This window comes from Gorilla gorilla, chromosome 2 (assembly GCF_029281585.2).
Source record: "Gorilla gorilla gorilla isolate KB3781 chromosome 2, NHGRI_mGorGor1-v2.1_pri, whole genome shotgun sequence".
Taxonomy (NCBI): domain Eukaryota; kingdom Metazoa; phylum Chordata; class Mammalia; order Primates; family Hominidae; genus Gorilla; species Gorilla gorilla.
In genome coordinates this window covers 26,592,189-26,609,146 of record NC_086017.1, presented here as the reverse complement: position 1 = coordinate 26,609,146, position 16,958 = coordinate 26,592,189, and the positions used below count along the sequence as shown (strand labels likewise).

General features: G+C 41.5%; 1 long non-coding RNA gene across 1 annotated transcript in view; it reads right to left on the bottom strand.

The window, feature by feature from the left end:
- Positions 1-460: 460 nt before the first annotated feature.
- Positions 461-16,958, bottom strand: part of LOC109026190 (uncharacterized) — a 48,514-nt gene continuing 32,016 nt past the window's right edge. Inside the window, exons 3-4 of the long non-coding RNA XR_002005152.3 lie at positions 8,922-9,178; positions 461-3,662 (exon numbers count right to left, since the gene is read on the bottom strand). This is a non-coding gene — a long non-coding RNA (uncharacterized lncRNA). The remainder of the gene's footprint in view (positions 3,663-8,921; positions 9,179-16,958) is intronic.

Sequence of the window (16,958 nt, the reverse complement as noted above, 5' to 3'; positions counted from 1 at the left end):
CAAGCCCACGCCCACCCAGAACTCCAGCTGGCCTGCAAGCGCCGCCCGCAGACCCGGTTCCTGCTCGCGCCTCTCACTCCACACCTCCCTACAAGCTGAGGGAGCCAGCTCCGGCCTTGGCCAGCCCAGAAAGGGGCTCCCACAGTGCAGCAGTGGGCTGAAGGGCTCCTCAAATGCCGCCAAAGTGGGAGCCCAGGCAGAGGAGGTGCCGAGAGCAAGCGAGGGCTGTAAGGGCTGCCAGCACGCTGTCACCTCTCAATAGTACACTGTTTCCTTTGTACTAAATTTACAAATTTAGTATAATAAACCAACTGTCTTTATAGCTATTCTTCATGTCGTTTGAAAACACATGTGATTTGAAACTGGCACTCTCAAACACACTGTTGCACACTTTATGAAAAAGAACAAAATGAAAAAAATTACATGATCAACACTTAAAATTTTTGATTCCATGATTTTATTTGATGATGAGTCATTTCTGTCTTGTTTATAACTGCGGTTGTAGGGAGTTAGTGTAGCAGCTCTGCTCCATGAAGCTCTTGAGGGCCTGAGACCCACCTAGGTCAGTGCTCTATCTTCCCTGTGATGTGGCCCTTGTCTTCATAGGCAAAGATAGGGAATAGAACTTCAGAAATAATATCTGCATCCCAGGCATGAGGATGACAGAAAAAGAAGAAAAGAACGTGTACCAGCAGCCACATTGTACTGGTGTTTACATCTCATTGGCCAGAATTTAGTCACAGGACCAAGTGTTCCTGCCACACAAACTATGAAATATATTCTTTATTCTGGGCAGCCATATACTCTGCTGTAAGTCTGAGGCTTTATTATGAAGGAAGAAGTAGAGAATAGATACTGGTAATAACCAGCAGTCTCTGCCAGTAAGTAAAAAAGGGACAGTGAAGTTTATATATTATCTTGTTACATATGAAGAAGAGGATATATGCAGGCATGCCTTTTTTATTGCACTTTGCTATATTGCATTTCACAGACACTGCATTTAAAAAAAAAAAAAGGGAGGTTTGTGGCAACCTGTATTCAGCACCGTTTTTCTGACAGCATGTGCTCACTTCCTGTCTCTGTCATGTTTTGGTGCTTCCTGCAATATTCCAAGCTTTCATTATTGTTACACCTATTATGATGATCTGTAATCAGTGATCTTTCATGTTACTATCATAATTGTTTTGGGACACCACGAATCATGTCTATACAGGATGGTGAACTTAATTGATAAATGTGTATGTTCCGACTGCTCTACCTGTACCTGGACAAAACGGGTCTGGCTGCTTGGTCTCATGGTCTAATTAATGAGATGTGGACAGACTGGCAAAGAAGAGGGTTTACTTCTGTAACCAGCCACAGGGAGAAGGTCAGGAAAGTTCACCAGACCACTCAAAATTACAAGTTTTTCTTCAGGCCTTATATACATTCAAGCTATATGCCTACATGTGGATGTGCACCTGCCATTAGGAGTGTTTCACTCAATCTAATCTTTAACTAGGGTCTGGGGTCTGGAAAGTTTCTTTAGAACCTTGGAAAGATTACTTAATCTTAAGTGGGCCCTTGTACAAGGTGTGTGTAAAAATGCCTTCATTATTTTATCAGGGTTTAAGGTCTGAGAAAACCCAGGTGGGGTCTTAATGGGTTTGTCTTCACATTTCAGCCCTTGTATTAAGGCACCAGTTTCTCCAACTACTAATGTTTAATTTACACATTCATCAGAATTACAGTAGAGGGTTAGTGGAAACTGACTGTTCTGGTTGCTAACGGAGACCTGGCCTGCCACAGTCCCCACAATTTGTGCATGATTCCTATCATGTCAGTTACTTTTTTTTAAGCATTAATTCATTAAAGATTAGTACAAAAGTGTAAACTATAACATAGCAGACTAAAGAGAAATGGGCGACGTAGTCTCTCTGGCTACTTCCTGCTGAATAGGGTCGTTGTCGGGGGGCGTTAGAGTGGAAGATGTCTCTTTGGCTCTGGTAATGCTCCTGACTTGGGGGGCTCAAGGGAAGTTCTGTTGAAATATAATCGAATGAGTTTGGGGAATGTGTTGGAAAAACATGTGACAAAAATACAGTCCACAACACAGTGCTATGCTTACGCTCCAGAGGGTGGCAAGGACAATGAGGATTTTCTGCCACCAGGAAGGTCTTCCACTAAACTGAGATGCTATCCAGTCATGGAGTGACAGTGCAGAGCTGGAGATGGCTTGGATTTGCCGACACATATCCTCTAAGGCCAAGGAAATGTTTCTAGAGTTATTGGGAATATACACACAACATTCAGTTTTGATGAGGGCACAGGTTCCTCCTTCAGCCGTAGTTAAAATATCTAGGGCCATTCGGTTTTGTAAGATGTCCTTGTGCCTATAATACACTTCAGCATTCATGAGAGAAATACTTTGGAGGCTGTCATTTAGGGCCCGTTGGGTAAAATTGGCTAGAGCCTCTATGTGCTGTATTACAGTTCCTAAACCTACTGAGGGCATAAAGATTGTGGGTAGGTGATCATTCCTGTGAACAATGGCCCTAGTCCCTTGGTTAACCACATGTGGAAGACAAGGATAGACTTCCATGGTTTTTACCCAGCGTCCTTGTGCCCAGGGAATACCTAGAGTGCAGCGTCCTAACCAACCTGAGGGAAGCCAAGGCCATAAGTTTGGGCTGCAGAGCCACTGGGTTCCGTTGGGAGCATACCAATTCAAGCCAGGTCGCTGAGACCAGTCTGTGGCAAATAGGTCCCTTTGTTATAACAGTATAGTATGTCGGCACTGTCCAGGTGGAATCCATCCCATAACACGAGTTGTGTTTGGCCAGTTATCAAGGGAGTGATTTCTTTGCTCCCAGCATAAGGGAGCTATCTGGCTTAAGTGTCACTTAGTGGCTGTCAGCCAAATGAACCCGTCCCATATCTGGAGAAACCCATTTCTATATTGAGTGTTCTGAGGTCTGGAAGTCTGGACAAACACCTTGGTATCCAACAAGGGGATGGCAAAGGCTATTACTTTATCCCTTGTCTCATTTACTGAAAATGGTTTATCATGCCCCGGCTCATTTAAAGTTTTATTTATAGGCCATTCTGAAATGTTTTTTCTAGTTACCCCAGTCATCTGTGCCCCTGTCCTTTGTTTAAGATCCCCTATAAAGCTTTGTAAAAAAAACCCAGTCTTTCCCTTGTAGCGAGGAGACCCACCAAGGTAGCTCCATGGTGTTAGTGACAGGTAACGAACCACAGACCCAGCAAGGGTCTCCTTGTTGTAAGCCATCTGCATAACTGTGTGCCCATTGTAGGAAAACGTTAGAGGTAGAGGCATTAACAACAAAAGGAGCAGAAAGGAAAAATATTATAAGGGAAAATCTTGTCATTTGTTGAACAGAAATCTTAGGCCTTCCAGGAGTTCCATCTCCCATTTGGTGGCCTTGGTGTCCTCTGTCGTGGATGTTTCTTCTTGCAGGAACTTTTTCAATCATGTGTAGTGGATCCATGGCTTGATGTCCACCAGTTTCAGTGCTGAACTGGTGCTTAGCAGCACATCATAGGGCCCTTTGTATTTCTCCTGCAGCTGGGAAGCAGGGTCTGTTTCTTTCCATTCTTTTAATAGCACTTGATCACCGGGCTGGAATGTGTGGCACAGCTCTTCAGAGTTCACAATGCTCCTGTTGAAAGCAAATTTATGCAAAAGGTTAAGAGTTTGTCCCAAGTGAGTAACACAGTTTTTAACAGTTAACTCCCTGTTAAGGGGTGCCTCAGTAACCCGAGATGGATTAGCAGCAAAGGGTCTCCCAAATATAATTTTGTAGAGATGAGACTTAATCCCACTTTGGGGGTTACCCTTACCCGGAGCAGTGCAATGCCGAGTACCTGAATTCCCTTTAACTGGGTTTCCCAGCACAGTTTGGCAATGATTGTTTTCAGTGTTAGATTCATTCTTTCCATCTGTCCGGAAGATTGAGGTCTCCACACCGAATGTAGTTTCCATTTTATTCCAAGTGCCTTATTTACTTATTGAGTTATGTCAGATGTGAATGAGGGCCCATTATCACTTTGAATTATGTCCAGAAGCCCATACTGAGGTATGATTTCCTTTAAGAAAACTTTAATTACTTCAGTTGCTCATTCTGTGAGCCTCTACCCAGCCAGAGAAGGTGTCTACTAGAACTAAGAGGTATTTGTATCCTCCACGGGAGGGTGGCATTTGAGGAAAGTCTATTTGCCAATTTTCCAGTGGGCATTTTCCTCTGTTTTGATGTCTGGGTCATCCTCAACTGTGATTGTTAGGTTCATTTCTAGCACACAGATAACAGCACTGGACTGTATTTTCCAAATTAGCTTTTAGCCCTTTCCCTCTCTAATACCACTGAATGAAGGCTAATGAACACTCTCACCCATAGTGTGTGCTATCATGGATATACTTTAACATTGGATGGACAAGTTGAGCCGGTATCTAAATTAGGCCCTTGTTATTTACTTTCAAGCCTTCCTCATTTAAAGCAACTCCCTTGCTTTCTGCACTTTTCTCATTCAAGGACTATATTGGGGCCTAAAGCCTGTTAAATCTATTTGAGGAATTAGAGGTGTCTGGAATTCAATGCTGGCTAAGTGCCAGGCAGTGTGGTCTGCAAAGGCATTCCCTTTGCTATTTTGGAATTGCTGTGTTGATGGCCAAGACAATGCATTACGGCAACCACCTGTGGAGCCTTTATTGCTTCTAGTAATTCCAGTACTTGTGTGGCATATTTAATTTCAGTATTGACAGCCTTCAGTAATCCTCTCTCCTTCCAAATGTCCCCATGAGCATGGACTATCATGAATGCATATTTAGAGTTAGAGTCAGCATAGATGGTGGTGTTTTTACCTTGGGACAACTGCAGGCTCTTATAAGGGTGATTTGCTGTGCCTTCTGTGCAGAGGTTCCTACGTAAAGTCCTTGCCTCTGCTACCTCTTAAAAGGTCACCATAGCATATACAGCATTCTTTCTTCCATTGGTTACCAGGCTGCTCCCATCTATGAAAAATGTCCAATCTACATGCAGCGTGGCTATATTCTTTAAATCAGGATGGCTGGAAAATACTTGATCAATAACTTCTAAACAATTATGCATAGGTTATTTTGGTTCTTTGGTAGGAAGAAGTAAAGTAGCTGGGTTCAGGGCTCTGGTGGTTTGTAATTTCACTGTGGGGTCATTTAAAAATGGCCTGGCATTTGCCTAACTTGCCGCTGTCAGCCAGTAGTCTCCCTTTTGTTCCAGTAGCACCAGCACTTGGCAAGGCACATAGACTGTGACAGGCTGTCCCAAAGTTAGCTTCTCAGCTTCCTTTAACAGCAGGCAGGTGGCAGAGACTGCCCTTAAACAAGGGGGTGGGCAGCCTTTGGCCACAGTCACCAGCTGCTTAGAAAAGTAAGCTACTGGCTGTAATATTTCTCCTAACTTTTGGGAGAGGACCCTGAGTGCCAGACCCAGTCTCTCATGATTGTATAGTTGAAAGAGCTTGTGAGGATTTGGAAGCCCCAAGACTGGTGCAGAAATTAACTTACATTCAGTTGTTTGAATGCATGCTGGTGTTTCACTTCCCAGTTGAAGGGATCATTGTCAGCCCCTTTCAACAGCTCATATAGTGGCTTTGCTGGCAGTCCATAGTTAGGAATCCAAATGCAACAAAATCCTGCCATACCCAGAAATCCTCTCAGCTGTCTTCTAGTAGAGGGTGTGGTGATGGAGGCAATTGCGTTTCAGGTTTCCACCATCGAGGCTCTGGTTCCCTTCTGCAAGAGAAACCCTAAGTACCCCACAGTTTTTCTGCATATTTGAGCCTTTTTACTTGAAACCTTGTACCCATGGGTTGCTAGGTGATTTGGAGTTTTAATGGTATTATTTTGACATCCCCATTCACAGGGGCTAGATATTAGTAAATCATCCATGTATCGTAACAACACCCCATTTTCCAATTGTAAACTTCTTGAGTCTTGAGCCAAGACTTCTCTGAATATAGTTGGAGAGTTTTTAAACCCATGTGGGAACACAATCCAATAACACTGAAACTGAGTTGCGGCTTCAGGATCTGTCCATTCAAAGACACACCACAATTGACTTTCTATGCTTACAGGTATGCAAAAGAAAGCATCCTTTAAATCCAATACTGTAAACCATTCACGATCTCCAGGAAGAGAAATAAACACAGTACATGGGTTAGCTACAGTGGGATGTACATCTTCTACAATGTCACTAATTGCCCTTAAATCTTGTACAAATTAAAATTTGTGTGAGTGAGGCTTTTTCACCAGCAAAATTGGAGTGCTGTAAGGAGAATGATGGGGTACTATTAGGCCATACTACAAGAACTGGACAAAGACTGGTTGAATGCCTTCTAGTGCTTCTCTTTTTAAAGTGTATTGTTTCTTCTGGACTGGCTAGGCTCCTTCCTTAATTTTAATTTTCACTGGGTCCACACTGATGGCCTTCCTGGGCCCATGTGAAGCCCAAATCTCTGAGCTTACCTTGTCAAGGATTTCCTGTGGAATAGTCCCTGTTTTAGAGTTGGAAGCCTCTGAGTCTGTTAGGAGCGCCTGCAGCTGAAACCCATGTTCCAGAGGCACTTGGGAGACACATCTGGTGTTTCTCGGGATTACAGACAATCTGAGCTTGCAGCTTACATAGCAGGTCTCTGCCAAGTAAAGGGACTGGGAACTCTGGCACATAAAGGAATTTGTGAGTATTAATTCATTGCCCACTTTACAAGAGAGGGGACACAGGAACCATTCCGATCTTAGTTCTCTGCCTATCCCAACCACATTAACAGAAGTATTAGAAAGTCCAGTTATTGGGGTGTTAACCACTGAATAAGGAGTGCCAATGTGGACTAAGAAATCCACTTTTTGTTTCTTTACTGTCAATTTTACCCCAGGCTCCTGTGGGGAGATTTTAATATCAGATAGGGTTGGAGCTGTTGGGGGCCTTGGGCCCCTTCAATCTTCCTCAAGTTCATTTCCAGGCTTAACTGCCATCAGTGATTTTGGTTCACTCTGGCTTAATTTTGGACAACCTTGTCTCAATGTCCTGTTTCCCAGCAGCAAGCACATTGATCCTTTTCTATTTTTCCTCTCCATTTTTGGAATCTCTTTCCTTTTGGATTTCCTCCTGCTGTGGCTAGAAGTATTGTTGCCTGTCACAGGTTTTTAACTTCCCTGGTTTCTCTGCTGTTATAAACCTTTAATGCAATATCAATCAATTGGGAGGCATTCGTCCCAAAGGCCCCTTCTATCTTTTGGAACTTTTTCCTGATATCGGGTACTTTGCCCTATGAAAGTCATATTAACCATATTGACATTTTCAGGATCTTGTAGGGGTCTGTATATTTTCTGAACACCTGACAATATGTTCCATGAACTCAGAGGGTTCCTCATTAGGTTTTTGTTGGAGCTGCTGTACATTGTTTAAGCTCTTAGGTTTAGGCATTCCGGATATCATGCCTTTTTTTTGTTTGAGACGGAGTTTTGCTCTTGTTGCCCAGGCTGGAGTGCAATGGCATGATCTCGGCTCACTGCAAACTCTGCCTCCCAGGTTCAAGTGATTCTCCTGCCTCAGCCTCCCGAATAGCTGGGATTACAGGCATGTACCACCACGCCCAGCTAATTTTGTATTTTTAGTAGAAACAAGGTTTCTCCATGTTGGTTAGGCTGATCTCGAACTCCTGACCTCAGGTGATCCACCCGCCTTGGCCTCCCAAAATGCTGGGGTTACAGGCATGAGCCACCATGCCCAGCTGATTTCATGCCTTTTAATATGTATCTCCTGTAGTGTTCCAAGTGAACCATGCCAGCCGCATTGGCCTCATTACGGTACCAATTTGGGTCCATAGAGAGGATTGCCCTATCAGAATCTGGAGTATCATCTAGGTCCTCATCATAAAGGTGTTGCACTTCCTCTTTTGCTTTGTCTAAAACTAGCTGCCACTCATCGGCAGTGAGCATAATATTCAGGAGGGCTTACACACCTGCCCATGTGCTACAATGAGTAGCAAATATAGTAGTATATAATTCAGTCATTTTCTGGGGATCCTGTCTATATGAAGGATGTTTTTCCAATTTAACAAGTTGGATGTGGAAAAAGGATTGTAGGCCCAATAATATCCAGCCAGAGCTCCTTGCTGATTAACCCCTACTGGGTATTGTCTTAGTGGAAATTGCCCTGCTCCACGGTCAGTGACCTCCCCAAATTAGTACCTTGCCTAGTTCGAGAGGGAGACACTAACTCTGCGGCTTCCTTATATTCTGGGGGCAGTAACTCTTCCTTTCCTTGCCTTAGCACTGGAGCAGTAGCTACTATAGGGGTTAAGAGCATTTATTAACTGTTGGGTTTCTGAGTCCTTTCTTCCTCCCCTTAGGAGTCAGGACAAACCTTAGCAGTGTATTGTACCATTAGCTTATTCCCTTCTTTCTTAACATCCTAATCATACAGTAACATGAATGCCAGGACATATGGCATTTCCCCCCATTTTCCCAACCTTTGGCAGAATAGTTCTAACTGAGAGATGGTGTGAAAGTTCAAGGTCCCACAAACTGGCCACCTTTCTTCAGACTCTAAAACATACATTGGCCAAGCTATGTTACAGTAAAAGATTAATTTCTTTTTAGTCATGGGTGGATAACCATATTGTTTCCAATCTGCCAGAATTCTCCCTAGGGGGCGATGGGCAGGAACAGGGACAGTGTTTCCCATCCTGAGTGCTCAAAACTTAACAGATAACAGACACACAAAAACAGATTCTCACAGCCAAATGTAAATATATTTCAAACAAATGCAAAGTAGATGTACAAGTTAGCCCTATTGTCTCCTTAAGGGTACCAAAATGAATGGCTTTGCAAGCCCTGATAAGGAAGACAATAGACTCCCAGCTTATGATCCAGTTTTACTCACCCCTTCAGTGTCCTAGCCCCTGTTCTACCCCAGTAGCAAGGGGATGGGTGGTCCTTTTGCCCAGGGAAAGTTCTCAGAAGTGTCCTCAGGACAAACTGTACCTAGCAGCTGCTGGGAGTCTCCTAAAGACTGTCAGGTCACAAGCCTCTAGCTGCTGAGGGCAGCTCTGTCCCAGTGGAGCTGCCAGATTTTGTACCCGGATAAAACTGAGGTCTGGCTGCTTGGTCTTATGGTCCAATTAATGAGATGCAGATTACCTGGAAATAAGAGAGTTTATTTCTGTAAGCAGCCACAGGGAGAAGGTCAGGGAAGTTCATCGGATCAACTCAGAGTTACAAGTTTTTTTTCAGTGCTTATATACATTCAAGTTATACATCTACGTGCGAGTTTGCACCTACCAGCAAGAGTGTTTCATTCAATCTAATCTTTAACTATGTTCTAGGGCCTGGAAAGTTTCTTTAGAGCCCTGGAAAAATTACTTAATCTTAAGTGGGCCCTGGTACAAGATGTGTGTAAGAATGCCTTCATCAGCCAGGAGTGGAGGCTCACACCTGTAATCCCAGCAATTTGGGATGCCAAGGTGGCCTGGTCACCTGAGATCGGGAGTTCGAGACCAGCCTGACCAACATGGAGAAACCCCGTCTCTACTAAAAATACAAAATTAGCTGGGCATGGTGACGCATGCCTGTAATCCAAGCTACTCAGGAAGCTGAGACAGGAGAATCGCTTGAACCCAGGAGACATAGTTTGCAGTGAGCTGAGATCACGCCATTGCACTCCAGCCTGAGCAACAAGAGCTAAACTCTATCTCAAAAACAAAAACAATAACAAAAAAGAGAAAAATGCCTTCATCATTTTATCAGCCTTTAAGGTCTGAGAAAGCCCAGGTGGGGTCTTGATGGGTTTGTTTTTACATTTCAGCCCTTGTACTAAGGCAGCAGTTTCCCTAATTCCTAATATTTAACTTATACATTCATCAGAATTATAGTAAAGGATTAGTGGAAACTGACTGTTCTGGTTGCTAATGAAGACCTGGCCTGCCACACACCCACGGGCCATTTCACCTGTGTGTGTGTCTCTCTCTTTCTCCCTCCTTAGGCCTCTCTATTCCCTGAGACAACATTGAATTAGCCCAGTTAATAACCCTGCAATGGCCTCTAAGGGCTCAAGTGAAAGGAAGAGTCACAAGTCTCTCGCTTGAAATAAAAAACTAGAAATGATGAAGCTTAGTGAGGAAGGCATATTGAAAGCTGAGACAGGCCAGAAGCCAGGCCTCTGGTGGCAAACAATTAGCTAAGTTGTGAATGCAAAAGAAAAGTTATTGAAGGAAATTAAAAGTGCTACTCCAGTGAACACATGAATAAGGCCTTTCTGAAATACCCTTACTGCTGATTTGGAGAAAGTCTGCGTGGTTTATACAGAAGATCAAACCAATCACAACATTCCCTTAAGCCAAAACCTAATCCAAAGCAAGGCCCTAAACTCTCTTAAATTCTATGCAGGCTGAGAGAGGTGGGAAAGCTGCAGAAGAAAAGTTGGAGAAGCTGCAGAAATCAGTTCATGAGGTTTAAGGAAAGTAGCTATCTCCATAACATAAAAGTGTGAGGTGAAGCAGCAAGTTCTGATGTAGAAGCTGCAGTAAGTTATTCAGAAGATCAAGCTAAAATCATTGATGAAGGTGGCTATACTAAACAACAGATTTTCAGTGTAGATGAAACAGCCTTCTTTTGGAAGAATATGGTGTCTAGAAGTTTCATAGCTCAAGAGGAGAAGTCAATGCCAGGCTTCAAAACTTCAAAGGTCAGGCTGACTCTCTTGGTAGTGGCTAAGGCAGCTGGTGATTTTAAGTAGAAGCCAATGCTCATTTGCCATTTTGAAAATCCTATGACCCTTAAGAATCATGCTAAATATACTCTGCCTATGCTCTATAAATGGACAAAAAAGGCTGGATGACAGCATATATCTTTGCACATGACTGAATATTTTAAGCCTACTGTGGAGACCTACAGCTTAGAAAAAAAGACTCCTTACAAAATATTATTGTTTATTGACAATGCGCCTGGTTACCCAAGAGTTTTAATGGAGATGTACAAGGATATTAATGTTGTTTTCCTGCCTGCTAACACAGAATCCATTCTGTAGCCCATATATCAAGGAGTAATTTTGACTTTTAAATCTTATTATTTAAGAAATACATTTCAAAAGGCTATAGCTGCCACAGATAGTGATTTATCTGATGTAACTGAGTAAAATGAATTGCAAACATTCTGGAAAGAATTCATCATTCTAGATGTCATTAAGAACATTCATCTGTGTGAAAAGGTCAAAATATCAACAGTAACAGAAGTTTGGAGGAAGTTGATTCCAACCCTCAAGGATGCTTTGAGGGGTTCAAGACTTCAGGGGAGGAAGTAACTGCAGATATGGTAAAAAAAAAAAAAAAAATAGCAAGAGAACTAGAATTAGAAGTGGAACCTAAAGATGTGATTGAATTTCTGCATTCTCATGATGCAACTTGAATGGATGAGGAGTTACTTCTTATGGATGAGCAAAGAAAGTGGTTTATTGAGATGGAATCTACTCCTGGTGAAGATGCTGTAAACATTGTTGATATGACAACAAAGGAATTAGAATATTACATTAACTTAGTTGAAAAAGCAGCAGCATGGTTTGAAAGGATTGGCTTCAATTTTGAAAGAAGATCTACTCTGAGTAAAGTGTTATCAAATAGCATCACATTCTATAGAGAAATTTTTCATGAAAGGAAGAGTCGATCAATGTGGCAAGCTTCACTTTAAGATGTCTTATTTTGTGAAATTGCCACAACCAACCCAACCTTCAGCATCACCAGCCTGACCAGTCAGCAGCCATCAACATCAAGACAAGATCCTCCACTAGCAAAGAGATTACAACTAGCTGAAGGCTCAGATAATTAGCAGTTTTTGGCCATAAAATATTTTTAAAATTAAGGTAAATACATTTTTTAAGATGTAGTGCTACTGCAGTATAAACATAATTTTTATATTCACTGGAAAAAAATTTGCGTGAGTCATTTTATTGTGATACTCACTTTACTGCAGTAGCCTGGAACCAAACCCACAATATCACCAAAGTATGCCCCTACATATGCATATAAAATGTCTTCAGACATACTCAAGAAATTGACAGTAGCCACAAAGTCTGGAGAGTAAAACTAAGGAATTTACTTCCTCAAAATTCTTCAAATTAAATTGTCAACATGAGCACATATTGATTTTATGATTTGAAAATTAAAATTTGAAAATTTATACAATTAACTTAAAAAGTGGATCAAGGCCAGGCACAGTGGCTCGCACCTGTAATCCCAGTACTTTGGGAGGCCCAGGTGGGCGGATGACCTGAGGTCAGGAGTTCGAGACCCACCTGGCCAACATGGTGAAACCCTGTCTCTACTAAAATACAAAAACTGGCTGGACTTGGTGGCAGGCGCCTGTAATCCCAGCTACTCGGGAGGCTGAGGCAGGAGAATCACTTGAACACCCAGGACAGGAGGTGGAGGTTGCAGTGAGGTGAGATGGCACCCCCGCACTCCAGAGCCTAGGCAACAGAGACAGACTCCATCTCAAAAAAAACAAAAAAAAGAAAAGAAAAGAAAAGAAAAAAGTGGATCAAAAAATTAGCTAGAAATATAGTGAAATATTTTTAAAATTGTACTTGAGAATGTACACCAGCAAATTACCAATTATTCTTATATTTCTTCTGTAATGATTTGTTTCTAAATACAAGTATGATTTCATAAGTCAAGAAGAATTAAAATTGAGTAAAATTCAGGATAAGATTTGTTAGTGAAAGAAGCCAAACTCAAAAGGCTATATACTGTATAATTTAAATTAAATAGCATTCTGGTGAGAGGAGTGGAGCAAGATGGCAGAATAGAAGTCTCCACCGATTGTCTTCCCCACAGCGACACCAATGTAACAATTATCTATACACAGCCAAGCACCTTCATAAGAACCAAAAATCAGGTGAACACTCACAGTACCTGGTTTTACTTCATAGCGCTGAAAGAAGCACTGAAGAGGTAGGAAAAACAGGCTTGAATCACTGACACCACCTCTTCCCCATCACCAAGCAGCAGTGGCATAGTGCTGAGAGTGTTTCTGTGTCCTGGGGAGAAGGCGAGCCAGCAATGAACTCAGTGCTGCCCTTGTTACAGCAGAAAGCAAAACTGGACCAAACTCAGCTGACACCTGCTCATGGAGGGAGCATTTAAATCAGCCCTAGCCAGGGGGGGAATCACCAATCCCAGCAGTTGGAACTAGTTCCCATAAGCTTCACCGCGACAGGCTAAAGTGCTCTAGGGCTCCAACTAAACTTGAAAGGCAGTCTAGGCAATAAGGACTATAATACCTAGGTGAGCTCTAGTGCTGAACTGGGTCCAGAGACAGTGGACTAGGGGTCCACATGACCTACTAAGACACCAGCCAGGGCAACTAAGGGTGTGCTGGCATCAACCCTCCCCTAATGCCAGGCTGCACAGCTCATGGCTTCAAAAGAGACCTCTTCCTTCCACTTGAGGAAGAGAGATGGAAGAGTGGGGAGGACTGTGTCTTATGGTTTAAAAGTCAGCTCAGCTGCAGTACAATGGAGCATCAGGTACACATCTAAGGTTTTTGACTCTAGTCCCTGGCTCCCAGTTGGCACCTCTGGACTTGCCCAGGCCCTGGGGAAGGATATAAGCCTGGCTGGCTTTGCCACTTGATGATTGTAGAGCCTCAGGGCATTGAGCAAACATAGGCAGTAGTCAGGGAGTGGTTGCAACAGGTTTTGGGAGAAACCCAGTGCAGTCCTAAGGGTGGTAGCTACAGACGTGTTTGTGTCACTCCACTCCCAGCTCCAGGAGGCTTGTAACAGAGGGAGAGAAGTGATTTGTTTGGTAGAAAGTAAGTGAAGAGAACAAGAGTCTCTGTCTAGTAATCCAGGGAATTCTTCAGGATCTTGCCCAAGACCATAAAGGCAGTACCTCTGCGAATCTGCAAGAACCACAGTGTTACTGGCCTTGAGGTTCTTCCTAAGGCAGATACGGCTTAGATCACAACACCCAAGTCCTTTCAAATATCTGGAAAGCCTTCCAAGGAAGATGGGTACAAATAAATCCAACTGCAAAGACCTAAATGATACCTAACTTTTCAATACCCAGACACAGACAAACATCTATAAGCATCAAGACTATCCAGGAAAACATGACCTCACCAAAGAAACTAAGTAAGGCACCAGGGACCAATCCTGGAGAGGCAGAGATATGCAATCTTTCAGACAGAGAATTCAAAATAGTTGTTTTAAGGACACTAAAAGAAATTCAAGATAATACAACCAAAGGAATTCAGAATCCTATCAGATAAATTTAACAAAGAAATTGAAATAATTTTTAAAAATCAATCAGAAATTTTGGAGCTGAAAAAATGCAATTGGTGTACTGAAGAATGCATCAGAGTCTTTTAAAAGAAGAATTGATCAAGCAGAAGGAATTAGTGAGCCTGAAGACAAACTATTTGAAAATACACAGTCAGAGGAGACAAAAAAAGAATGAAAAACAATAAAGCATGCCTACAGGATCTAGAAAATAGCCTCAAAGGGCAAATCTAGGAATTATTGGCCTTAAAGAGAAGATAAAGAGATAAGGGAGGGGTAGAAAGTTTATTCAAATGAATAATAACAGAGAACTTCTGAAACCTAGAGTTAAATATCAGTATCCAAAGACAAGAAGGTTACTGAACACTAAGCAGATTTAACCCAAAGACTACCTCAAGGCATTTTAAAATCAGACTTCCAAAGATTAAGGGTAAAGAGAGGATCCTAAAAGCAGCAAGAGAAAAGAAACAAATAACATACAATGGAGCTCCAATACATCCAGCAGCAGACTTTATGGTGGAAACCTTGCAGGCCAGAAGAGAGTGTCATGACATATTTAAAGTACTGAAGGACAAAAAAATATATTTTACTCTAGAATAGTATATCTGGCAAAATTAACCTTCAAACATGAAGGATAAATACTTTCCCAGACAAACAAAAGCTGAGGGATAAGATATAAATAGTAGCAACAAAAACTTAAAAGGCCATAGTATTAATTTAAGGCATCGAGTCTTTATTAGTTTTCTTTTTGCTTGCTTGCTTGTTTGTTTATGCAAACAGTGTTAAGTTGTTATCACCTTAAAATAATAGGTTATAAGATAGTATTTGCAAGCCTCATGGTAACCTCAAACCAAAAATAAAATACAATGAATATACAAAAAATTAAAAGCAAGAAACTAAATCATATCACCAGGGAAAATCACCTTCACTAAAATGAAGACAGAAAGAAAAGAAGGAAGGAAGAGAAAACCACAAAACCAATAACAAAGTGGCATGAGTAAGTCCTTACTTATCAATAACAACATTGAATGTAAATGGACTAAACACTCCAACCAAAAGACATACAGTGTCTGAATGGATTTAAAAAAGAAGACTCAAAGATCTGTTTCCTACAAGAAACACTCTTCACCTATAACAACACACATAGACTGAAAATAAATGGATGAAAAAATATATTCCATGCCAATGGAAACCAAAAAAGAGCAGGAGTCACTACACATATATCAGACAAAATAGATTTCAAGACAAAAACTATAAGAAGAGACAAAGAAGATCATTATATGATGATAAAAGGGTCAATTCAGCAAGAGGATAGAACCATTGTAAATATATATGCACCTAACAGTGGAGCACCCAGATATATAAAACATATATTATCAGCGCTAAAGAGAGGAATAGGCCCCAATAAAATAATAGCTTGACTTCAACATCCCACGTTCAGCATTGGGCAGATCTTCTAGAAAGAAAATCAACAAAGAAACATCAAACTTAATCTGCACTATAGACCAGATAGATCTAATAGCTATTTACAGAGCATTTCATCCAATGGATGCAGTATACACATTCTTTGCCTCAGCACACAGATCATTCTCAAGGACAGACCATATGTCTGGCCACTAAACATGTCTTAAAACATTCCAAAAATTGAAATAATATCAAGCATCTTGTCTACAACAATGGAATAAAACTGGAAATCAATAACAGAGGAATTTTGGAAACTATACAAATACATGGGAATTAAGCAATATGCTCTGAAAGACCAGTGGTTCAATGAAGAAATTAAGATAGATATTGAAAAATTTCTTGAAACAAGTGAAAATGGAAACACAACATGCCAAAAGCTATGGGACACAGCAAGAGCAGCAGCACTAAGAGGGAAGTTTATAGCTATAAATGCCTACATCAAAAAAGAAGAAAAACTTCAAATAAATAATCTAACAATGCATCTTAAAGCAAAAGAAAAGCAAGAGCAAACCAAACCAAAATTAGTAGAAAAAAAATAATAAAGATCAGAGCAGATATAAATAAAATTGAAATTTTAAAAATTACAAAAGATGGCTGGGCACAGTGGCTCATGCCTGTAATCCCAGCACTTTGGGAGGCCGAGGTGGGCAGATCATGAGTTCAGGAGATCGAGACCATGCTGGCTAACACAGTGAAACTCTGTCTCTACTAAAAATACAAAAAAAATTAGCCAGGTGTAGGGGCAGGCGCCTATAGTCCTAGCTACTCGGGAGGCTGAGGCAGAAGAATGGCGTGAACCTGGGAGGCGTAGCTTGCAGTGAGCCAAGATCACGCCACTGCACTCCAACCTGGGCAACAGAGCGAGACTCCATCTCAAAAAAAAAAAAAATTACAAAAGATCAATGACACAAAAAGTTGTTTAACCTTTAGTCAGACTAAGAAAAAAACAGAGAAGATCCAAGTAAGTAAAATCTGAGATGAAAGGGGAGACTTTACAACTGACACCACAGAAATTCCAAGGGTCATTAGAGGCTACTATGCGCAACTATATGCCAATAAATTGGAAAATCTAGAAGAAATTGACAAATTCCTAGACACATACAGCCTACCAAGAATGAAACATGAATAAATCTAAACCCTGACCAGACCAAGAACAAGTAATGAGATTGAAGCCATAATAAA